The following is a 25,666-nucleotide window of genomic DNA, read 5'->3' on the forward strand; positions in this document are numbered from 1 at the left end:
TAGATGAACCTTTCAAAACAAGAAAACTTTTTATAAAAGAGATTTTCTTAGCCTGAACGACTACTTTTTATATACAGAGGTGAAGTTGATCTTCGCATACACAAGCAAAAATATGACCGATAACGCTACTGGGAAAAAATGAATAAGTAAAACTTTGAGTCTACAAAATTTCTCAAGTGACGCAGGCCAATTATCCAAGTTTTAAAGTTCATTAAAAACATCCGAGCCTGTCCAGGTTCGAAACTTATTATTTTGTTCCGGGTATCCTTCCCTACGTCTACGCTACAGAGTCATGATACCTTGAAGCTAAAGTGCTATTGGTAATAAGATAGTCTGTGTTAATATCCTTAGCAGTGGCTGTACTGAATAGATGTTTATTGATCAAAATGAACACTTTTAAAATTTACACTAATATTTGCAACTTAGGTTGGCAAAAAAGAGAGTTCATACTATCACACAAGTTTTGCTTGTAATAAAATTGTCGTTACTCGATCGCTTTACTCGCTCGAAATTAGACTAAAACTCAAAAGCTTTCAATCGGTTTTTATCGACACTTGCTCAACTTTTTTTGCAAACTTTTCAATATCGTTCGAATCACGACTACAAATGATTTAATATGATATGTTACTCGACTATTCCGATGATAATTTTTGTGGTACCTAATTTCGGGTGAAAAGTTTTTAAAAAATTAAGCATTGCCATGTTTTGGCATTTTAACCAGCAATCACAATGACTTGTGAACATGAGCCAAGTGAAATGCCAAACGCAATAATGTTTAGATAAATTGGTAAAGTTTCCATTTATTTAGAAATCCGAGTAGAAGCTTCATATTTTACAAACTTATCTTAAAAAACCAACACCTAAGTGACCTCCCTTGCAACCCAGTATTCATGATATAATGGCAATACATAAGCAAAGCATGAAAGGATTCCAAGTCAATTAATCGGCCGTTTTCAAAGACCAAAACAAAGATAGCCTGTTTGGAGATAAGTAGCATAGAATGTTTCGACCATAATCTTAAAAAAGAAACCAACAGAATCTTTTTTTTTTCAAATTAGGTCTTTTTTATGCGTGGTATGCTAAAAAGATCTAAGCAAAAACTAGAGCTCAGGGAATTTTCGATAGTCAACGTAAATTAAGCAAATTGGGCAACAATTTGTAACAAAAAAAATTCAAAGTTTTTTTTGCTGAAATTTTGAAGTGTTTGATTTCGTAAATGTAAATAGTGAATTGAATTAAACAATTTTTTCATCTACATTGAGCTTTAAAAAACCTATGAAATTTCATACCAAGAAAACAAGCTTAAAATTTTTTATAGCAGTTCAAATTGCTACCGGGTGGGCTTGAATATCCAATCGTGATTGGGAAGACTGGATGTAAAAATTGACTTTTTACGGTGTGTCTTTGTGGTACCTGTTTTTGCTTTTGAATTAACGCCCACACAGTATTTTTTTTGTTCTACCGAGTTAGAGGTCAGAAAAAAGGAATATTCGCACTCTTTTAGCTTGCAGTTTTGTCATACTACTTATTGGTAATTTTTTTCTAACTGAACTGGAATTGATATTCGTATTCGATTCAACCTGAAAGATCACTTCTCGATTTTTATTAAAATTAGCTGGTGAAACATGACCCTTAGTCATTGATTCTGGTAACTTTGTACTGTTGATTTACCATATATTTTTGGTCTGGATTACTACTAGATTATCACTCAAATCTCATTAATTCACTCCTTATTAATCGAGTTAAAGGTCAGAAAAAAGGAATATTTGCACCACTTTTAGCTTCTAGTTCTGCGATACTACTTGTGACCTCAACAAATTACCGCTTTATTCATTTAAGTCAATGAGATAAGCCAGCAAATTAAAAAAAAACATTCAAGAAGATAAATTTCAATTTCTAACTCAGATATAAAATCAGAACTCACTTATAGAGTAGGTATTCAAAACAATTAAATCTAAGCTCAATTTCCATGTAAACACGGAGTTCAACATTAAGCCAACACTAAAAATGAATGCATTTAATAGTAGGAACCTTGAAAAAGCAAACAAGTTCTGTATCTATGGAGCTATTCGAGGCTACAACAACCACTAAAGAATAAACCTTGAAACGCACAAAAAATTCATAATGAAGGGGCCGAATCTGCGAGAATAAATTAAGCTGAGCAAAAAAATAGCAGAAAACGTTTGAGATTGAAATCATGGAGAAAAATTTTGAGACCGACTTTTTGATTTTTTTCTCTCATTTTTGGTTCATCATTGAGGATCGAAAGCCTTTGGGCATATTACTTCTGCTTGTAACCATACCCGCGTACTTCTTTTCCGCCACAGTTAGTTTCTTTTTCTTGTTGATTTGCAATTTTTTCGACTTAATTTGCATTTGGACATCTTGCGCTATTTGCATGGGCATTTCACTCATACCACAACACCGTGCTCGGTAAGAAAATCTCGAATTTTGCTGACCGGACTTTCCAGTAGCCGAAACCGCAAACTTAGCCGAAATTCCTAGCAAGCATAACTCTGCGTATTTTTGACACATACTTTCGACTAGTTCGGACTGCTTCGATTTCGTCTTAGCGCTCGTTTCGACTAAATTACCTTCATTAACTAGCATTACGTCATCCGATAGTGAATTAGTCGATTCGTAGTCTAAATCGCCACTGCTTCTTACGTAACAATCCATCAAAACCTTCTTCAACTTCCGGTGTATTACGTAATCTTCTGTGCAGTAAGGTAATTTCAAGGTCAAAAACTTATGAACGGAAGCTGCCAGCATTTTGAACCCTAATTTTGCATCGTTTTGCTGAGCGCCGCCCAAATCGTCAATTTTTTTCGGCATGTTTTGTATATCGCGTTGAGCAACTTCCATAAAAGCAATGACGCTTTTCTGGTAAATTTTGGATCGAATAGGCTCATGCATGTAGTATTTGTCACCCGATTTGGCCAAACTTCTAGCAAAAACTGTGAGCTCGTCCAATGCTCCGACCTGCACTAAAATATCTACAGCTGCTAAAACTGCTTTGCCGATTAAGTTGTAATAACTTCCGCATCTATCAACTTCGTGGCAATTTGGTCGATAAATTGTCGAGAATGTTACGATTCCGTGTGCATTAACATAAGTTAATAAAGGTTGCAAAACATTCATTGAGCCTCCTGTAATACTCGACTCAGGGTTGTAAAGAAATTTCAGAGCTGTTTCGACATTTCGTAATTTTGTTTTGTGAATATCGCATAATCTGTATAAGCTTTTGGCGTGACGAGCGTAGCGCCGAGCACATGCAACGAAAACTTCCGAGCACCAGTTTAGAATTTCAGTTCGGATTTCGTTTAATTTTTCCATTCGGGAACGTTCGTCGGAACTATCGGAGCTAACGCTTACAATTTGGTTATGACTCGGATTCGAATTTGGACCTTTCGGATTAGTTTTCAGCCCAATTTTTGAACTCTGAGCCTGATCAAATTGTTGTTCATCATCTTTCATCAAATGTTTATCCATAAAAGGATGAGTCATCACAATTCTTAGAAATTCGTGAATAGCTAAAAAGTTATTTTGATCAATCATTTTGATCGCAGAGGCGAAAAGTCGGTAAATCAGTTCCAAAATCTCGACTGAAAATTGTTGTGGTGTTAGAGTTGTTATTTTTCTCGGCAATTTCGCTCCCATTTTTTCGAGTAACTGAATCGATTTCAAGTAATGCTCCAAAACTTCTTTGCAAATTTTAATTGACGGATTGGGAGGGTTCAACTTCTGAGTAATTTTTCCAAACATGTAATGACAAAGCCATTTATCTTCGAAATTACAAATTTTTAACGCTTCAGTAAAACATTGGAAACAGTCTTTGTAAAACTCTTCAGTCGAACTTGTAATTGAGTAACAATTTTGATTTTCCTGGAAATCTTTGCTTCGACGAATGAAGCTACATAGTTGGTAATACAGTAAGCCCAGCTCAATATAAAGGGTCGAAATTACTATTTTCTCCTTTTGAATCGAAATCGCTTTTCTGAAGCAAAGAAACCCGATTTTAGAAACTTTGAGAACATCTTCAATTGTAGGAAAAATTTCGATGTCTAAAAACTGAGACTCAATCAACCATTTTTTGCAAAGACTCAAAACAACCCAACTGTCTAAATTTCCAGGGTTGAAAAACAGGGTCAATATCGTGAATTTCATCGCATTTTCGGTTTCTAGCCCATGTTTGAAATAATCGGCTAAATAGTGCAACATTTCAATAACACATGGTTTCAATTTATCTTCCAAGAGTTTCTTTTGAGGAACGGTAGAAAAAATTACATCCAGATCTTCAAATTTTTCCGATTTAAGACATTCTTCGATAGCCTGGTCAAATTTGGAAACAATCATTTTTGAGTCATTCTCAAAATCTGTCCAACAAATTTCGAAAATTCTTTTCATCATTGTAGCTTCATCATTGGTCAATTTCGGTTTTTTGTTGTCGAAACTTGGTTTTTCTGGGGGCAAAAAATGCCTGAAAACCCTGTCAACGTGACAAAGTTGTAAGACACTTGTATTTTGACAGTGACTTTCAGTTTTTGCTTTTGCTCTCTTAAGTTGGTACAGACAATAATAACACTGGTCTAATTCTTCTTCATAAACTCTCCGATAGTGTGGCGCAATAGTTAAACTTTGGTCGTTTAGGATCTCAGTTAAAGCTTCAATAATTCTGTGCATTAGAAGACCATCGGAGAAGTTACAAAATCCCAAACCTTCTTTTGAATACTCGTGACCTTTTACAGTAATGTCCATGTAAATAAAAACGTTAAACTTAATTAGTGGCACATCTAAAATTGGAAATACCTTTTGATATTTGTATAATTCCCAAATTTGTTGTTAATTTATATAATTTCCAAAATTGTTAATTTTTATAATTCCCAAAATTCAAAAAAAATATCGTGCGTTTTATTTACAAATATGGCAGTACTCCGTGTCCCAATCACACGGCAAGGACAGTTTCACTTAAGAAAATGTGAGCAGCGGCTTATGCAGGGAATACTCTTACAACCTGTTCTTATGATTTAATCCCAGATTTGGGAAGGTAATTTGCAAGAAAATGAAAAAGTTTCACAAAAACGATCAAAATGGAACATATGGAATTTTCCCAAGTCAAAAAAGGTTTACCTACAAAAAGGGGTGTGCCATCTTAATCGGCGAGCATTGCCACAGTCTGATCTTTCGATTGAACCCTTAATCCCAGATATGGAGAATAGCTTCCGAGCAAAAAGAAAAAATGTCAAAAATCGGACATTTCCCAAGTAGTTTCCCAATAGTAGTTTCCCCATCAAAATTAGGGTGTGCTCCCTCAGCAGGAAAAATCGCCACAATATATTCATTGGATCGAACTCTAAATCGCAGATTTGGGAGGACAGTTTTTGGCAAGTTCGGAAAAACAACCACTTTTCTGGGACTGAAGCTAGACTGCCAACTCAACTTTGCTGACCATACTGCGGATATGAAGAGACGAACGGCTATCAGACGTGAGGGTCTCGTCGCTATCGCAAGAAGATAGGTACAAACAGGTCAGCACAAGCTGCGAGCGGATTACATTGCTAACATCCGCGTTATTGCCGACTAATGCTCTTCCGTGTGGATGAAAAAAACACAGCCTTCCACTCGCTGTTTTGCCGAAGCAGAACAGAACAAAAGAGCATTTGTGGTGACAGTCTGTCTCCGTATGAACAACAAGAAAGTACTACTGGCTTGAACACGTAAACTCTGAAGAAGAAGAAGTAGAAGAAGAAGAAGAAGAAGAAGAAGAAGAAGCGACCACACCGAAGAAGAAGAAGAAGAAGAAGAAGAAGCGACCACACCGAACCAGACAACGACACGAGAAGAACGAATCGCGGCTGTTGGAGAACACTTGCAGCAGAGATGGGCTGTCTCTCCTGCGCGTCTTGCCATCCAAACCACACACAACCTTATGACTCGACCTGGCTGAGACAACAAAGAAGACGAGCTGTCAAGAACACGAGTGCCAAAGACAAAAGAATTCCTCGCCTCGCTTGAATTAGACGGCATCGAAATCTGGACCAACTCATCAGTCCAGGAAAAAAAAACAAGAATGGATGCGGCGCTTCTATTGTAGCGACGAAACTCCACCCACCATTCCGAAGTCCCCCAGAGGAGCAGTTGCGTCCTCTTACGAAGTAGAAATGGAAAATCAGAGTCAACTAAAACAACGCCGACCTCGACATTGAACACAGTGGCAGCGTTAGAATCCAGAGCGAATCCCTGCGTTCCTTGACGAAGCTGGCCGCACGACCAGGAGAACAGGACACCCAATGCGGAACTTCAATCTGAGAAGCGATTTAGAAGACTGGACGGACTAACTTCATCTGGGTACCTGCACTTGTTAAAGTAGTTTCCGAAAATATATTTTAAAAAAAATGATCAAATATTGAAAAGTTTCAAATACAATAATTTTTTTCTGCTATGAAATTAGGATCTACTTAACAATTACCCTCCCTTTGGTACTTACTTAAGAATTGCCACCCATATTAATAAAAGGAGTAAATTAACGCTAGAGCTTTGTATTGAGACTTCTAATTTTGCTGCAACCTGATTGGTCGAAAATAAGTTATATTACTCTACTTAACAATTGCCCCCTTTCTTAAAAAAAGGGGGGGGGGGGTAATTGTTAAGTAGATCTTAAAATTAGGACATACCCGCCAATGCAAGAAAACTCCCCACTACCTGTTTTATCGATTAAACCCTTAATCAGAGATTTGGCAGTAGTTTTCGAGAAAATAGAAGAAGTCCAAAAAATGAGTCAATCCCCAATCACTGAAATTTTTTAAGGTCGTAGAGAGTTGCATACGGTAAAAGAGACTAGCGGAATATGCAGGCACATAAGTGAGAAGCGAATGATCCAATTGTACCACTTCGGTGAAAATCGGTTGAAGTGTTTAGGAGAAAAAAAAACGTAGAAATAACAAAAAAACTGAACTCCACGCATTTTAGTTGTACCTCTTTTCATCAAACAGGAAAAAAACATACCAAGACAACAAAATGTAAAATCAGCAACCGAAAAAAAAAACCAAGCGGTTACAACGCCGAAAATACCTTAGCAGAAACATTTTAAGCAGAAAAAAAATCAACACGACTAAAGACTTATAAAAATTATTTACACAAACCACTCACTCTCAAAACACACACAGATATAAAACTTAATTTGCTCATAAAATGAGACAATATGAGGTCGCTAAGCCGATATACTATGAGCTGAAACCAATAAGGCCGAAGACAAAGAAAAAATAAGTCGCCTCCACCCTCAACATACATTTTTTTCGCTATATATGGCCATTAAGCCGATTCTATACAGACCGAAATCATTCAAGCGCAATAATAAAGAAAAAAAACTCACAAAGCCGAAAAAATTGTTTTCAAGAAAATCTACACTGAGGCGAAGCTTCGCTTTGCAAGCACGATCGAGAACACGACAAAAAGCAGCTCTAGAAAGTGCAAAAAGAAAAAATAGAAATAAGCCTTGAATTGTCAAAAAAATCGGCAAGGTCTAGGATTCAATCTGCGACCTACTGCAATCAAGAGATTTTGAGTCTCACGCACTAATCACTCAGCCACGCACGCTTAACCATCGACAAACACTAGTCACAAATAAAGCAGCTTCATATGCTAATATACTTCCAATGTGATCCAGCAAAAGTGGCCTAAACACAAATAGACACGAATTTGCAAGTAATAATTTGGAATTTAAGAAACTGTAGGCATCCACACTAACTTTGCCCCTAACAAATCGCAAAGAATAAAGCCAAAATATGTATAAATTATGAAATTCAAAAAATTGCGAGATAAATTGAGTTCGAAAATGTCTGAAACCGACCTTTTCTGATTGTTATGTTGTTTGAAACAAATAGCTTTTTTCGGTTCATTTGCTGAATTAAAAATGCATCAACTGTAAAATTATTAGTATTCAAATATCAAAGCACATGCTATCAAAAAGCAGTAAAGGTGCCCGAAAAGTGACACCAATATTTGCGACTACGGGTAGAAAAAAAGAAGGTTCTTAATAAAACACTAAGCTGACGCTAAGGTAAATAAATCATATTTTTTAGCATTTCATGCGATGTAGAGGAGAGCATAAAAATTATATTTCCCTTAAAACTAATCGAAAATTGATCACAAAGCCGATAAAATAAAAGCCGAAATCATTTGGGCAGAACACTTTTAAACTAAAAAATATAAACGAAGTGAAGGTTTGTAAAATAACAAAGAGCAGAAAAAGAAAACTCTAAAAGCAACTTCAATGTAACTTGCGTACAGCAAAAAAAAACGATTCCAAGATGTGGTAACTAAGCCGACAAAACATAAGCAGACATAAGCCGACATTCTTCTGAAACGGAATATTTAAGGTTTGAAAAAAAAACAGGTAGTGTCAGATTCGAACCGAAGAACCTTCGCAGTCCCAGGCATATTCGTAACCTCCAGACCAAGTGTGCCTGAGACCCAGAGAAACTTGAAATTATTATGATCTGAACCAAAAATTACCATTTTTAATTTTTAACATTCTGTGAAGTTATTTACGGGAAAAAGTCTAGTATCCGATCGCATCATTGCTTATCGCAAGGGTAATTAACTTTATGAGCTATTCGAATTTCAATTTCCCTTTTAATTATATTTTTTAAATGGACATCACTGACCTTCCATTAGGAATTTAATAAACATAGGCAACTGACTTTCTTCTTTCGACTCGGGCGACAAGTGGTTAAACATTGCTGCGTTATCTTTCGAATTAAGTTCTTCTTTTTCGATTAATTTCGCTAATATAATCCAAGGTGTTGCAGTTTTGATAATCAGAGGTTTTAACTTCTCGAGTTCATCTGTATTAACCATTACATTCAAACCATCAATTGGTAAACACTTCGCTCGGTTAATCGTAATATGTAAGATCGTCAACATACAATGAACAAGTCGCATTTTATATTCAGTTGACAATTCGAGCAAATAGTTTGAAAAATTGAGCATATTTTCCAGATGGTGCCAAATGTCTTCAGTATTGAAATCTTTGCCTTTTGTTAACACGTAACTTCCCAGATAAATTTCAATAGTAGCAATGTCAGTTTTCAGTTGAATAATCGAAAACTTAAGAGATATCTCAGCAATCATAATTGAACTTGACTTCCAAAAGTTCGCCAAGTTGGATTTCAGTTTCCTCAAATTACTGATTAAACTCGAAATATCTTTTTTCGCTTCTGTCAAATTATTTAAAACCGGTTCCAAATTTTCAATTACTAGAGCGTAATTTGACTGTTTGCGAGATTCATTTTCACTTTCGGAGTTTTGAGAAATTGTAGAACTGTTTTCAGTTGATGGGGTTCCAACCCGGATTCGAACCTGGACACAAAGATTTTCAAAATAGCTTCGATTTACTTTAAGTTCACGATTGCCGTACGTGTACCGAATAGCTGAAATTTTTTTCGAATAACTTACACTTTCGAAATTTAACGAAGCAAACTTTACGAACTTGAGCGCTTCTAAATTCACGTTTGTAAGGAGTAAAATTAAGCCATTTAAAAACGTCACACGAAAACACCACATGAAGTAACTTTTTCCAAATTTTTCTGGGTTTTCGTGAACAAATGAGACCAAAAAATCGACATCTTCGTAAACATATTTGTGTTCTTTCACTAAAACTGACGATTTTTTCAATTTCGCAGTTTTCACCGATTCGTGGGATAAGAATTCACGAATAATTATAGCTTCAGTCATGTATGCAACAATGTTCCAAGTATCGTCAATTTCTTTTAAATCCCACACATACGAATCGTTCAAACCGAGCCTCCATTTACTGTATATCCAAGAATAAATTTTCCATTCTTTTTCAGCCATTTTATGATTGTATGTATGCTTCAAGATATCAAAATAGAACCAATGTGGCGTTCTAAACTCAACTTTCAATAACTTCGCGTCAAAAACGTGTTCTTTATTTATCGAAACTTCACGATTTTCGGAAAACTTTTCGCTATTTTCACCTTTTTCATCCTGTGAATTCTCGTGTAATTTAACAACTTCAGGAGCGAAAAGTTGTTCACTTCTGATGGCGTGATTTGGGTGCAGAAAGACAGGAACAAACTTCAGCAAGTCTTCGTATATCGGCTCCATGCTAAGTTTTTGATGCTTTTTCGACACCCAGATTGTCGTGTCTTTATCTAAATTTCAGAAGTCAACAAATTAAAAAAGCTTTTACGTATTCGATTTTTATGCCTATTTTAACTCTAAATTTATCAGTTTATAATCGAACCCCTTGTCTGGTAGATCTCACCAAAGAAAAATCAAGACGACTAGCTCATCGACAAAGACCCACGAAGAAAACTCAAAAAGATCATAACTTCTCACAAACTGGACAGCACAAAAAAATCACAAAAGAAAAACAAAGCTAACAAAAAGTTGGCGAAGTGTCAATGAGCTCAAGGAAACCACAAAAAAAAGAGACTTTTTAGTAAATTTTTCAACTTTCAAAAATCGGAAAAACATAGTAGCTTATAAAAAAAACATTTGCATTGAATTACAAGGATCTTTTATGATTGGCACTTTCTTGAGAATTCTAACTGGATAAATAGGCATTATATTTCATTCCGTTGGGAACTCTGAAATTAACATCCTAATTCGAAAAACAAAGTGAGACACGGTTTTGTGCAATCTGAACTTGAAAATCCACATGAAAATTGATTCAGCAATTCGAGCCTAAAACCCCCATTTCGAAAAACAAAAAAACGTCGCGGACAAATATGCATGATTCAATGAACTCAAAAAACCCGAAAAAATGAATGATTATTTTTGAAGCATTTCCAAAAAAAAACAAAAAAACTTTTACGGTTGATTTTTTGTGATAAGATTAACACAGTTTGGCATTTTCATTCCGCTTGGAAATCTAGAAATTAAAATCCATTTATAATTTATTTACGTTTTTTGCGCCATTGGCTTTCTTTTTAATTGTAATTGAAGAGCATTAATGCTTTCTTTTAGGCAATTAAAATTGAATTGAACTAAACAAGAAACCGAAAATTGAGATGCGAATAAAGAGTGAACAACATAGAAGACTTTTTTAGAAAAAAAAACGGAAAAAAGATCACGATCTTTATAAGTGTCTTCACTAATTAATTGTTAGGTAATCAGCATTGTTTTTTCATCAATAATTATAAAGAGCAAATTTGCTAAAAATAATTATTTCCTTTTAAAAACACCAGTAATTGGCAAAAAAAAACATCTGACCGAACACAAAAAACTGATACGATCCGTTTACTCTTTTTTTTTCTGCCGAAGAAACTATATTCTGCAAAATTCTCAACTAAACTAAAGTCTAGATCAAATTTACATCATTTACAGCATATTTTTCATTCTAAAGATTGGATAAAACTTGCAGGTAAAAGCCAAAAAAATTAAAGTTTGAATTTTGACACAGAGGCGAAGCACGAGGTAGCGAGAATACGACAAGAAGCAGTTCCAGGAAAAGGAATAAGAAAAACTAGAAATAAGCCTCTAATTAGTAAAAAAAAAATCATTATGGCTGAGATTCCAGCCTGCGACCTGGACCTAGAGATTAAGAGTCTCACGCACTGACCACTTAGCCACGGACGCTTAATAGGTACCAAATACTTGCCGTAAATAAAGCAGAAAACAGATGCTATGAAATTTTCACTGCTACAGATCGTGATTATAGTTAAAGTGCCCGGAATAAGTGAACACATTTAATTGCGAGTAAGCTTAGAAAAAAGAAGGTTCATAAAAATACACAACGCTGATTGCAATTGTAAACAAGATTTGAATGCAAATTTCACTTTTCAGACGCCCATGAGGAGCAAGTTCTGTCTGAAAACCTAGTTTTTGCATATAGTGTTACTTTCTATTACTATTTAAATTGGTCTGCTCGATAAAGATTGGCAAAAAGTTCGGATGTACAAAGTTAATAGAAAAATAACCTATTTGCGAAACAATTCGTATGCGAAAGCTAGTTTTTAGAAGCCACAGGCACATATAATAGCCACATATCTAAAGGCCACAGGAAAATTCGTACTTGCACATAACATTAGATCAAAATTGGCATATTGCTCTTTCTAATTTATTCTACCTGGTTTAACATCGTGTCACTTCAAAACTGCATAGCTTTACCTAGATTTCTGGCATTTTTGCTTGCAGTGAACTCGTCGTACTTCACACTCGTTTTCAGTTCTTTCAGCACTCGGTTTAGAAATGGGTTCGCCCCTTCGTCGTTCGAACTGTTCGAGTTGATTTCCAGCCTACTCATGTCACCTTCGTTGATTTCAGGCCTTAAATTCAACAGTCGAAAAATCGAAGCAATCAACAGGAACAAAAAAACAACAGATTACCCTTATAAAAGAGACTGATTTATAGTTTAAAAAAAGACGAAATGAAGGGTAAAAGGAGCTTAAACAACAATAAAATTGTAGTAGAAGTAGATTGAGGGAAATCAGCCCTCTAATCAAACTTTGTCCAAAAATGTCTGAAAACTAAAATTTTCAGACCAAATTTTCTCAATAACAACGAGACCAGACGTTTGGAACTTTTTTTAAATCTGGAACACCACTAATTTGGTGAATCTAAAATGTTTTTTTTTTTCAAGGGGTCGGATAAAATGTCTCATTAAGCGGGCATCAAAAATTTAATTGCATTACAAAGAGACCAATTTCCACGAGACATTTTGAACCGTTCTAGTATAACTTACTCTTATTTCTAATATTGAAAAATATATATTTTCTCGGCTCGTTTTATTTTTGGGATCAACTGTTCAATTTCCCTCCCCAAGTATGAGTTAATTCTGAAAAATAATTATGTATAAAATATGCATTTCAAACGAACGCGCAAATAAAGTGGGGAAATTGTTCGGTAAATCCCATTTTTGCTCTTATTTAAACTTCGGGTCAAGGAGAGGACCATATCTTCATACCCTTTTTGCTGCAGCTGTTGATTCTTAGCTGCATCGGATTGGCTGTTCAAATCGAATAAGTTCTTCTGAAGGGCAATCATTGGTGCACTCTCCTGGCCGAAAAGGGAAGACGCATGGTCGTCATTTGAACTTGACAAAGAGCAGAAAGTTACTTTTTGAGTAGCCTCGGCTGCCTTAAAAAAATAACTAAAAGTTGAATTCTCCTGGTTGTTTTGCAAGTAGAAAAGATAATTTATCTACAAAAAAAAAACAATTAAAAAAAACAAAAAAGAGCCAAAGAACATTTCAAATATGTATGAAGGCTTGGAGAAAATCTTCCCTAAAAAATTGACTCGAAAATGGAATGCAACGATTTTATCGCAGATTTAGAGAATCGTCACTGAAAAAGAGCTGCAGTCACAGGACAGAAGTTGCAACATTTAGTTTTCAAGCGATGAAGTGAACGAAATTTGTTTCACATTTGTGTCGTTTTCTCAACATTTATGTAAGATTCCGGCTTGAAAGATTCGTAAAAAACTGTTTTTTAAGAAGTTGTTTGGCCATTTAATCAGAGGGCTCCAGAAGGTTCATGTTAGCCTCAAAAACGCGCCGTGAACAGCAGAAGCAGTTTGAAACTTTGGACTTAAAAGTGTTTGCTGAAAAGCTAGGGATTTGAGCTAAGCGCTCAAATAGGTTTTTTCGCATAAAAAAATCAAAATTTTGTTAAGCTCTCTGTCAGTAGTTGTTTGGTAAAACGCCAAAGTTTGGGCAAAATGCCCATATTTTGAGCCAAAACTTATTTCGTAGATGAGTAGTTTTTTGCGTTTTTCTTGTGTAGATCATGAGTAGTTCATGTTAACAAAATCTATATGAGGGCCTAGCTTAGATCCTTCGTTTTTCAACGATTACTTCTAAGTCCACAGTTTCAAACTGGTTACTAACTACGGGACTTTCTGGCGCTAAGAAGCCCTCTTTCACGCTCTCTTATTAAATTGCCGACCAACGTCTTTGAAACAACTTTTTTACTGTTTTTTATCTGGCCATAGTCTAGAAAATCGTTACATCTAGAAAAAATGTCATCATAACGAAAACAGCAAGCACGGACGTGAAAAAAAATCCCCTCCCCCCACTAAATCCGCACTTGCCCAAGATCATTTTCAGGGTGCCTCCAATTACGGCAAAAAATGTGCGAATCTTATCCTATAAGAAAACTTTCATAAAAAATACTGTGCGGAACATCCTGAAAGATAATTCTTGCTAGCATTTTTTACTTCAAATGAGAATTTGAATTTGCCCAATGAATACTTTCTAGCATTATTAAAGTCAAACTCTATGTCTAAAATGCATTCTGGAAAAAGCCTGAATTTAACACTTATACAAACCTTTCGACATTTGGATATTTTGTTTGGAACATTCGGTTACAGCTCAAATCACAACTAGAAAAGCTTCAAAATGGCACACTATTCTAACTTTCATGATTTTTCGTTTTGGTAACTGAATTTATGACGAAAAAAACTAAATAATAAATTCCTCCACAAAACATGGTCGGAACACAAAGAATCACAAATACAAGAATAGAAGATATAACAAAGATATTATGAAACATCGAGGAACAACCTTGAACCTTCAAGATTTTTGGGTTTTCAAAGAAAGTGCTAGAAAATTGTGTTGACTTTAATGAAATAAGTTTTGTTCTGGCACTCAGGGAATTTTCCAAGTTGTTACGGCCGCTGAAAGTACGGACCAACTTTGACTTCGGATGTGTTTTAGTTTTTCACGCAAAGTCAGGTAACATAAAAATCATCGAAATGGTTCGAGTGATATATCAGATTAAAACATTTGCCAGTCGTGAGTTTAACGACTTAAAGATTATCCAAATATTTTTGCAGTGTTGAGTAAAACCGGTTTAAAAATCTGCTTTTAGTCGAACTTCGAGCGAATACAGCGCGACAGCAAGCTTACAATAGAGCAATTAGTAGTTATTGAAACCGTGTTAAATTGGTTTTATTCTTGTACAAACATTTGTTGGCATAGAGGCGAAATGGAGCTTCGCATTACTCGCGATATCACAACAAACGCATTGCAAGCTGGCAGACAGGTAAGAAAAGGATAGCCACTAAGTCCAATGAACATGGAAAAAATTTCGAAAAAAAAACAAAAAAAAAAACTTAAAAACCTTGTCTGGAATGATGTTCTATTTGCGGAAAACACGCCCAGAAACACATTCGATAGCGTTCAATGAAAACTCAACAACAATTACTTAAAACTGTTGTCATGAAAAACTGACTAATATATATTCTCTACGGAGGTTTTTAACGTTTTCTGCCACCCGGCGGAAAGCCTGTAAATTATGGTGCCCTAGAACTACCCAAAACTAGGTTAGTAATACAACCAAGGCTAGTAGAATTACAAATTGCAGGAAAAATTGAAAACTTAAAAAAGCTATTACAAGGAAAACTGCATACTGCATTTCTAATATTTGGTAACTAAGCCGATAGAACATATGCAGATTAACAATAACCCGACATCTTTTTAAACGGAATGCTAGCCCTAATCGCAAGCTTTAAAATTTTCCCAGTGCCTTTTTAAAAAAAAATCATGAAATTTTTTCTGCATACAAGTTGAAAAATTTTTCAAAAGAAACTATTCTACGCTTTCGTTAAAATCCTCTCATCACATCACGAAAAAAACATGAAACTTAAAAACGAAACTGCTTTTAACTTTTTCAAAAACTTTTCATTGTGGTAACAGCAACAGGTTATCTTTCTTTAGCTTTGAAGTTTGAGAAGATTTTCTCAAATTTTAGAAAAACAAAAAACTTTTTCTTTCAAAATGTATCATTGTCTTACCTTTTCATTGGCTTTCATCATTACACCTTCTGTACTTTCATCGCAGCTCAAGAACATCAATCTTTTTTTCACACCTTTCTCAGCATCTTTACTAGTCTCCCCTTTTTTTCATTTCTCCTAGTGAAAAACTTGACTGAATAATACCACAGCTGCGGACCACACCTTTTGTCGGAATCTGAGTTATATGACTCAAGGGGGTTTCAATATGCTACCACGCACGATGCCCTACAACCTCCCCTCCCCCCACTAAATCCGCCCATGCCCAAGATCGTTTTCAGAATGCCTCATATTGCGGTAAAAAATGTGCGAATCTTATCCTGTAAGAAAGTTTTCAATAAAAATACTGTTCGGAACATCCTGAAAGATAAATCTTGCTAGCATTTTTTACTTCAAATGAGAATTTAAATTTGCCCAATGAATACCTTCTAGCATTATTAAAGTCAAACTCTATGTCTAAAATGCATTCTGGAAAAGCCTGAATTTAACACTTATACAAACCTTTCGACATTTGGATATTTTGTTTGGAACATTCAGTTACAGCTCAAATCACAACTAGAAAAGCTTCAATATGGCACACTATTCTAACTTTCATGATTTTTCGTTTTGGTAACTGAATTTATGACGAAAAAAACTAAATAATAAATTCCTCCACAAAACATGGTCGGAACACAAAGAATCACAAATACAAGGATAGAAGATATAACAAAGATATTATGAAACATCGAGGAACAACCTTGAACCTTCAAGAATTTTGGGTTTTCAAAGAAAGTGCTAGAAAATTGTGTTGACTTTAATGAAATAAGTTTTGTTCTGGCACTCAGGGAATTTTCCAAGTTGTTACGGCCGCTGAAAGTACGGACCAACTTTGACTTCGGATGTGTTTTAGTATTTCACGCAAAGTCAGGTAACATAAAAATCAACGAAATGGTTCGAGTGTTAGATCAGACTAAAACATTTGCCAGTCGTGAGTTTAACGACATTAAAGATCCAAATATTTTTGCAGTTTTGAGTAAAACCGGTTTAAAAATCTGCTTTTAGTCGAACTTCGCGCGAATACAGCGCGACAGTAGGCTTACAATAGAGCAATTGGTACTTAATGAAATCGTGCTAAATTGCTTTTATTCCTGTACAAACATTTGTTGGCATACAGGCGAAGTGGAGCTTCGCATTAATCGCGATATCACAACAAACGCATTGCAAGCTGGCAGACAGGTAAGGAAAGGATAGCCACTAAGTCCAATGAACGCGGAAAAATTTTGGAAAAAAAAACAAAACTAAAAAAACTTTAAAATGTTGTCTGGAATGATGTTCTATTTGCGGAAAACACGCTCAGAAACACATTCGATAGCGTTTAATGAAAACTCAAAAACAATTATGTAAAACTGTTGTCATGAAAACTAATAAACTCTCTTCGGAGGTTTTTAACGTTTTCTGCGACCCGGCGGAAAGCCAGTAAATTATGGTGCCCTAGAACTACCCAAAACTAGGTTAGTAAAACAACCAAGGCTAGTAGAATTACAAATTGCAGGAAAAATTGAAAACTTAAAAAAGCAATTACAAGGAAAACTGCATACTGCATTTCTAATATTTGGTAACTAAGCCGATAGAACATATGCAGATTAACAATAACCCGACATCTTTTTAAACGGAATGCTAGCCCTAATCGCAAGCTTTAAAATTTTCCCAGTGCCTTTTTAAAAAAAAATCATGAAATTTTTCTGCATACAAGTTGAAAAATTTTTCAAAAGAAACTATTCTACGCTTTCGTTAAAATCCTCTCATCACATCACGAAAAAAAACATGAAACTTAAAAACGAAACTGCTTTTCACTTTTTCAAAAACTTTTCATTGTGGTAACAGCAACAGATTATCTTTCTTTAGCTTTGAAGTTTAAGAAGATTTTCTCAAATTTTAGAAAAACAAAAAGCTTTTTCTTTCAAAATGTATCATTGTCTTACCTTTTCATTGGCTTTCATCATTACACCTTCAGTAATTTCATCGCCGCTCGAGAACATCAATCTTTTTTTCACACCTTTCTGAGCATCTTTACTAGTTTCCTCTATTTTGCTAGTTGAAGTTCCTTGCTCTTTTTGCTCCATTAAACTTAGTTTCTTCTGTGCTAAGTTTTCATTGTCACTGCTATCAAAAGTTGCACTTTTTTCACTATAAAGACTTGAATTTCTGGCCATTTCGCTTTTCATAGCGTTTGATTCTGAATTCAATTCCAAAGTATCCATTTTTTGATCAGCCGAGCTTTCTTGTTCGATTTTTTTTGAGGCAACTTCGTCGAGAAAAATATCATCGACTGTGTTTGTACCCACAAATGTCAAAACAGGCAAAAAACTTGAGAAGTTTTCATGGCCCTCTAACTTTATCGGACGAATATTGCATCTTTTCGGCGCGTTTACAGTGAAAAAATCATGAACGTTTTTCAGAACTGAAAACAGATTACTCGATGTTTCAGATTCGTTTTCGTTTGAATGATCAAATCGGTTGAGCGAAATTGTCATTGATTCAGGACTTTTCGGTTCGCACAAATGATCGAACGGATTATAGGCCTTTTTCTTAATTTCGTCGATTTTTGATTCAAAAGCTTCCATTGGAATGTCTGGCAAAACTGGTATAAAATCCGGAGGCTTTTTAATTTCTTCCATTTCATGAAGCCATATAAAACATTGTATAGCTGTCAAGCTATTGTTTTTTCGGCTAAACAGCTTTTCGGCACATCTAAATGCGAACACAAAATCACTAAGAGCTATTGCTAACGGTATCGCTGCATCTAAAGCTAACAGATGATTCGGGTTCAGTTTTAAAACTTCCTCGTAAGAATTCAAAGCAATTTCAAAAGAGCAATTCTTGAATGCGCTTTTCGCCAGCGAGAACCATAATGTCAAGTCTTTGCTATCAATTGCGACAGCTTTTAAAATGTAGAAAATGCTATCTTGGTAATTTTCAGCTGAATGTAGCAATTCGCCCAAAGATCTGTAAGTTGAAAGGCATACAATGTTGAAATCAGCCCGTTTTCTGGTTTCTTTTTTGGCTTTCTCGAATAGTTCACTCAGGGATAAAAAGAGTTCACGCGCTTCTTCAGTTTTCTTTTCATGAAGTGCAGCTAATGCTTTGTAATGAAGTTTCAGAATATCGTCCATTTAGCCCTGAAAAAACTTGATGATCCCATTACCATTGCAAAAACATCAAAAAGAAAAACCGTAGATTCGAACCCTTACCTCAGGACCAAGAGCATTGAAATCAAAATAACAGCGAAAAGGTGGATGCTTCAAAACCTGAGCTTTTATCTATCGCTCCCACAATCTCACAACCTGGGAACAAGAATTTTCGTTACACGAGTGGGTTTTCCGATCAGTTTAAGGTACCCAAGAAAAAATCAGGAGTCAAATCGGGTTTATCAGAAGTTTCCTCTATTTGGACCATTAAAATGTGATAGATTTTTTTCAAAAAATTGTGAAAGAAAAATGTTTAAGAGTTCAAGATTTGGAACATTCGTTGTGAATGTTTTCTCCAATCTTAAAGAAGAATTTGATTCTCATTGTTAATGGTAAGTTTGTCAATAATTTAAAAGCACCAGCAACAGTGAGGGACAACTAACGAACCCATTTTGATTACAAAGCATTTCCCGTTTTATCGAATGAAGTACGAAAATAGGTATGTTCAAAGAAAGAGAAAAATAAGTGCAAAAACATTTAAAAAAACTTAATAAAATAGAAATGTCTAAAATTGAATGATCACAAAACAGCATATAGATGGCATTATCTAGACAGGTTAATGACAAAAGGTCCGAGCTCTGCATCAAAATTTAAAATATTCCTTAAAACCAAATTAACCATGAAAAAAGTTCAAACCTATCACCAAAAATTTCTGAAATTTGCTAGTCGTTGGCATCCCTATTCGTTTTCCGAAACAAACTTGAACTTGCCCACTTTACTGTTATTGCTTCTACTAACTGTGTACCATCAAATTTCGCGGGTGGGACTAACAGGTTTGAATAAGTTAGGTAATTACTTTCAGCCTCATTAATTAAAAAATAAATATTTGAACTTCAAGCACCCGATAATTTCCTATGGGACTTTCTCGATAATTAAAAACTTATCTCTACTTTTATTTGCACCACCAACAACAACTAATAGGATGTTGCTGGCAAACATCGGCTGCATCTGACGTACGTTGATTTGTGTCGCCTGATTTTGCGTGAAAAATAATTTTAACCGAGACCAAAATTCCTCAATTTCGGGGTCAGCATTTACAACTGTCATGTAACAAAATTACAGCAAATACAAGATATCAACAAGAGTAACCTGTTGCTGTGAAATTAGCACAGAAAGTTCCCAAAATTCATAAAGTAGACTTAGCACATTTTTTTTTTCATTTTGTGTTTTTGTGAATACTGGTATGAAAAGAACCAAATAGTAAAGGCATAAAATTAAAAGTCAATAGCAGAATCAACTATAGATGTCTTTTTAATAAGTGAAAAGCAAAAAAAATGAAACAAAAAACCGGTAGATTGAAATTAAGTTTTTGATAAGTTTTTTATTGCCAAAAAAGCGCTAGATGAAGCTTCGAAAAACGGATTTTCTGGAGTTATATCAAAATTTCACGGCTCAATTAAGTTTATCCTGTTTTGAACACTTACTCGCTGACTTTACTCTTCTGAAAATAAAAAATAAAAACTACAAAACAGTTTTCCTCGACAGTGAGAACAATTTTTGCAAAAAACATTCATTCGAATCTTGAAATGCTTTATCTTTAATGATATATATATATAACTCTTCTCTTCTGATGAAGGTGGTTCCTGATTTTGCTTAGGAAAACTAGAAAACTAAAACACACCTGAAGACAACTTACCTCCACAATTTCAGTGACCGGAACGAAAAATTATATATTTTCCTTTCATCAAATATCTGATTGGGATATACGATTGCCCAAATACAAAAACCACTAAAAACATCTAAAACTACCAAAATTACGATCATTTATTTCAGAAAAATTAGGCGATTTTTTTCTGATAAACTATAACAACTAAATATTTTGCGTTGAAAATAACAAAACGCATTAAATTTAGTTTTAAGACTGCAATAAAAACATCTAAAACTACCAAAATTACGATCATTTATTTACGAAAAATTAGGCGGTTTTTTTCTGATAAACTATAACAACTAAATATTTTGCGTTGAAAATAACAAAACGCATTAAATTTAGTTTTAAGACTGCAATCAACCGTAACATCTAACTTGAGAAGCGCCTGAAAAACAGGCAAAATCAGATCTTGAAATCTGGTGTGAACAATCAATTCGAAGCCAGATACAAAAGTTCAGCTGATGATCAAAATTTTCAAGTTCATTGAGATTCTTTTCATTAATCATTCAATTAATTTATAGTTTTGAAAAACGGTAGAATTATAGTTCGTCCCGCAAATACAAATTTTTTCCACAAAAGAAAACAAATTTTCCAGCCACCGAAGGTGAGATTGAACTTTGGATTCTATTTCTTTACCTCCCGAAAAATCAGGCAGAACAAAAAATATCTTCACAAAATAGTGATATTTCGACTTGAAGCTCTTTCAATCGTTATTCGAGCCGCAGTATATTATACTGCAGAAAACTTTTTTGTAGTGACAAACAAGCTTCAGAATTTTTGCGGTTTTATAATAAAAACTTGAAATGTTGAACTTTCCGCAGGGTTGCAAAGGCATCTTCATAAATTGTTCTTTTAACAAAAACAAGCAATTACGCGTTAATCGAACTGTTAGTGATTTTGGAAAGATAAATTTCAATGCATCCACCCCTAACATATTTGACAAAAGAAAATTTGCTTTTTATGGCTATATATCATTTTTCAATGAAGCTAGAAACAAAAGCCACAATCTTCTTTTTCTACCTTTCTCACCACTCGCCGGGCCTTTTTCTGTACGGGAGAGAGATATCATCCATTTTTCCGCAACCGGCGCACCTAGAGGAGGTGGATGACACTGGGACTCCTCAATCGGTATTCCCTACCGTAAAACCCAAAAAAAATCAGATCAGAAAATCGTTAAAATTTTTTTCTGCTGTTGTTATCAAGTTAAAAATTAAACTCGCATCTTTATATGCTACTTTGCATAGCCAATGGCAGTTTTGCTGTTTATAAAAATTTGAATTTTAAATTGATCCCGAGTATCGTGGAGCTAGAAGACAGTTCCAATTCGCGAGGCTTGAATGAAACAAACTGAGATAATGTTAATCGTAGCTTACCTGAGCTCGGTAATGTAATCCTACCTTATTACACCTGCTTGCCAAACTTATCTCCAGCTAAATTTGAGGTATAATGTCAATTATAAAATATTCTGAAAATCACTATCAGCTTCAAAACCAGCATGTATGTAGTCGCACCAGTTATGAAGGTCGCACCAGTTTTTCGAAAAATTATTGATCTCAAAGTTATTTTGGGAAAGAGACAAAGCTGCACTTCAAAAACATAAGCAACAAAGAGAACTTTTGAGATTCAAGAAAAATCATACAGAATAAGGGTTGCTGGGTAAGTAGCACAGAAGGTTCTGACCATATTTAAAAAAAAGTTTTTTCTAGTTTTTTTTTTCAAATTGGTGTTGTTTTTGTGCGTGGTAAGATGAAAGGATCTGACAAAAACCACAAACTTAGGCATATTCGCCAGCGACATTAAAATAAGCAGATCGAGCAACGGTTTAAGTCAAATAATTCCAAAAAAAAATAAAATAAAAAAAAATCTAAATTTATTTTCAGCATTTCTTTGCAGTAATTGTTTTGAATATATATATATATATATATATATATATATATATATATATATATATATATATATATAAGCCTTTATAACTCTTTGAATTTCACAAACAATTTACGATTGGCGCTTTTTGATAAAAATGAACCCAATTTGAGAAAAGTGAATCAATAGGTAAAGTTATCAATTCGCTGCGAAATCTAATTATTAAATTCCATTTTCGAAATTATAAGTCGATAACGTTTTTCGTTCTTTTTCTTTTTTTGCTGTTCGATACTGGAAATTTCCTGCCTTTTAACTATACTGATACGGTACGGAAAATTTCAAAAATGGACTTTGCCCAAAAACCGTAGTTGTTTCTCCAATAAAAAAGTGAGAGATCATCAGTTTTCCCAAGAAAATAACGTTTCTCAAAAAAAAATAGGAGCCGCTGCTTCAGCAGGAACCAATATCGCATTAAGTTTTTTCAGTTGAATTTTACATCTTAGATTTGATTAAATAAATTTTAAGGAAATTCGGAAAGTTCCTAAGCAACGATAAAAAGTAATGATTTCGAAAATTCATGGCTTTTTCCAGCAAAGAGCAGGTTGTGGCCGCTGAAACAGAGAAGATTCCCAAAACAGGGTTTTTTCATTGAACACAACCTGAGAATTGGCACGATAATTTTCGCGTAAAGTCAAGAAGTTTGCGAAAAACTGTCAAAGTTTCAAAATTTGGACGACTTGTTTGAAGGCTACAAGTTTTTTCTTAAGCAAAATGGGCATAGCCAGCTATAAAGGTAGGCTTTCAACAAACTATTGTTTCGATTAAATATATGATAAAAAATTTGGCAGTATAGTTAGCGAGAAGAAACCCAAAAACGGTTCACTAATCAAAAAAATTGATATTTCCAAAAATCATACCTTTGTGTGAAAAAATAGCGCGTAGCCACCACTCAAAAGAATTTTTTGAAATCTTTGATTTTTTTACTTTTGTTTTTCTAAACTTTCAAAGAATTTTGAATATATACGAATATCTATATAAATACATATACATATATAATATCTAGCCCACTGACAGTGGAAAAGAGTAATGAACGTAAGTTAACAAAAAAAATCTAAACTTTTGAGCTCATTGAGTTTTTAGAAAGATTTATGATTGGTTCTTTTTTTGATAACATTAACCCAATTTGAGAAAACTGGACCAACCGGTTAAGATTTTATTCCGCGAGAGATCTGAAAAATTAAATTCCACTTTTGAAACAAGAAATCGTTAACGTTTTTTGCGCCATTTCCACGTTCGTATCTGGAGAGAGCTATTTACGTCACTTTCAGCAGATGAATTTCAATTGAACACAAAAAACGCATTCATAAGTGCATTAATATGTAAGAACGCGCATCTGCAGTTATTAGAGCATTTTAAGATTTTTCTTGAAAAAAAAAATCAGCAAGACCTATATGAGAATCTTCACTACGTTCATTACTCTTAAGCAAAATATTTCCATTTGAAAAACAAACAGTTCCTGGTCAGATTCGAACGCACGACCTTTATCGTCCCAGGCATATTCGTTACCTCCAGGCTAAGTTGGCCGGGAATGCATAGAGGTTTGAATTCATTGTGAACCTAGCCAGTCAGGTCTACGTCCCACCCTCCCTAATTTGCCATGATTTTTGCGTTTTTTAAGTCTTAATATGCGCACACTCCCGCAATTTCTAATGGATGGCAGGGCAGCTGAAAACGCTTTCGCATGATAAATGCGCCCTTCGGGCGCAATTATAATGCTCAGTCAAAACTGGACCTGATGGCTTAAAACAACAACGATTTTTTACTTCCATTTTTTGGATACTTCCGAAACGGATGCTCCTCTCCAGGGCTCTAAGGGGCCCACAGAGCATCCCACAAGATTTGCCAAAAAAAAATTTTTTTCAAGGTTTTTTTCGTAATTAGTTTCAGCAATTTCATTATCTTTCACAACAAATCACAAAAATTTGCGGCAGCTTACAATTAACGTTAGTAGTTCAAGCTTTCCATCTGTCTATATATGACCTAAAGTAATGAAGCTAATGAAAGACAGATCTGAATTAAAATTTCTTTTTTTTACTACAAATTTTGGTTAAACGACCAAATAAGAAAATTATAGAAGCAAAAAACTCCAAAAAAAAGAAAATTTCAGCGTTTTTTGCTAACTAGCTACCATATTTTCCAACGAGATACTCGTTTTTGATGTCAGAATCCAGTATTTTCAACTTACAAAATTTTACATTTTTCGACCCTTAGATAACCGTCTTAAAAAGTGAAATTTTAAATTTTCGCGAAAGCAAAAAAAAAATTATGTCAAACGGTTATAGCATCATACCACAGTTCTTAGGCACTAATAGAAAGTTCTTCTTGACCAACGCCAAAAAATTTACTAAATTAGAGAAAATCGAAAAAACCATTTTTTGGGGTCGTTGGGAAAAGGGCAAAAAGACCAAAACCCATCTCAAACATAAAACTATCAAAAAGTGGCATTAACAAACCGCTTCATTTCCGTGGTCTAGGGTCGCATGCAAAAAAATAGGGAATTTTAGCCGGTAGTTTTTGAACACCCGGCTAATATTTTTTAAAAAGTAGGAACGTTAAACTGGCCAAATGTTCCGAGGGGGCCCCTACCCCCTCTCAATGGGTTTATATAGCGTCGTGGGCACGACCCCATCAAGACACAAGTGATTCAGTTAAACAAGTTGTTAACCCGTAAAAAAGTCTGTATTCCAGTTTGATAACACTTGCTAATTGGAAGCGTAAATACGACACTAAATAGCGAAAATTTAACATCATCAAAAAATCTGGGAAACTTGTGAGCAGTCTTCCATGCGTGTATGCGTTAACACATATTTGCTATAAAAAACTCCTGTCAAAGATCAACTATTCGAAAAAACATTCGAAAAAACTCCTTCACAAATAATGTACACGCATCTACATATTTGAGCTCAGGGTATGGATATCTTCAAAAGGATATAACAAGGTCCCTAAAAAACCTTGTTTCCAAAAAAACTCTGAATTGAAATGTTCAGGTTAAAACGAAAAAAAAATTGGACTGATAGTGTGAAACTACAATCGTTCATTCACTCGTGTAAAAGAAATGCATTGAACGTTTTGATAGCCTCTTTTTTGCTCCACTGTATTGTCGTTACTTTTC

At 34.7% G+C, this 25,666-nt stretch overlaps 1 protein-coding gene and 1 long non-coding RNA gene across 2 annotated transcripts in view; both read right to left on the minus strand.

The window, feature by feature from the left end:
- The window catches only part of LOC134855606 (snRNA-activating protein complex subunit 3-like), a 495,355-nt gene that overhangs the window by 59,671 nt on the left and 410,018 nt on the right, over nt 1-25,666 (minus strand). The window lies entirely within an intron of this gene.
- Nucleotides 1,941-15,837, minus strand: LOC134855360 (uncharacterized). Its single transcript, XR_010164475.1, has 5 exons — nt 15,760-15,837; nt 12,932-13,104; nt 12,136-12,293; nt 8,667-10,175; nt 1,941-4,739 (listed from the first exon to the last, which is right to left on the minus strand). It is a non-coding gene; the product is annotated as an uncharacterized LOC134855360 (long non-coding RNA).

This window comes from Symsagittifera roscoffensis, chromosome 10 (genome assembly GCF_963678635.1).
Source record: "Symsagittifera roscoffensis chromosome 10, txSymRosc1.1, whole genome shotgun sequence".
In the NCBI taxonomy this organism is placed as follows: domain Eukaryota; kingdom Metazoa; phylum Xenacoelomorpha; order Acoela; family Convolutidae; genus Symsagittifera; species Symsagittifera roscoffensis.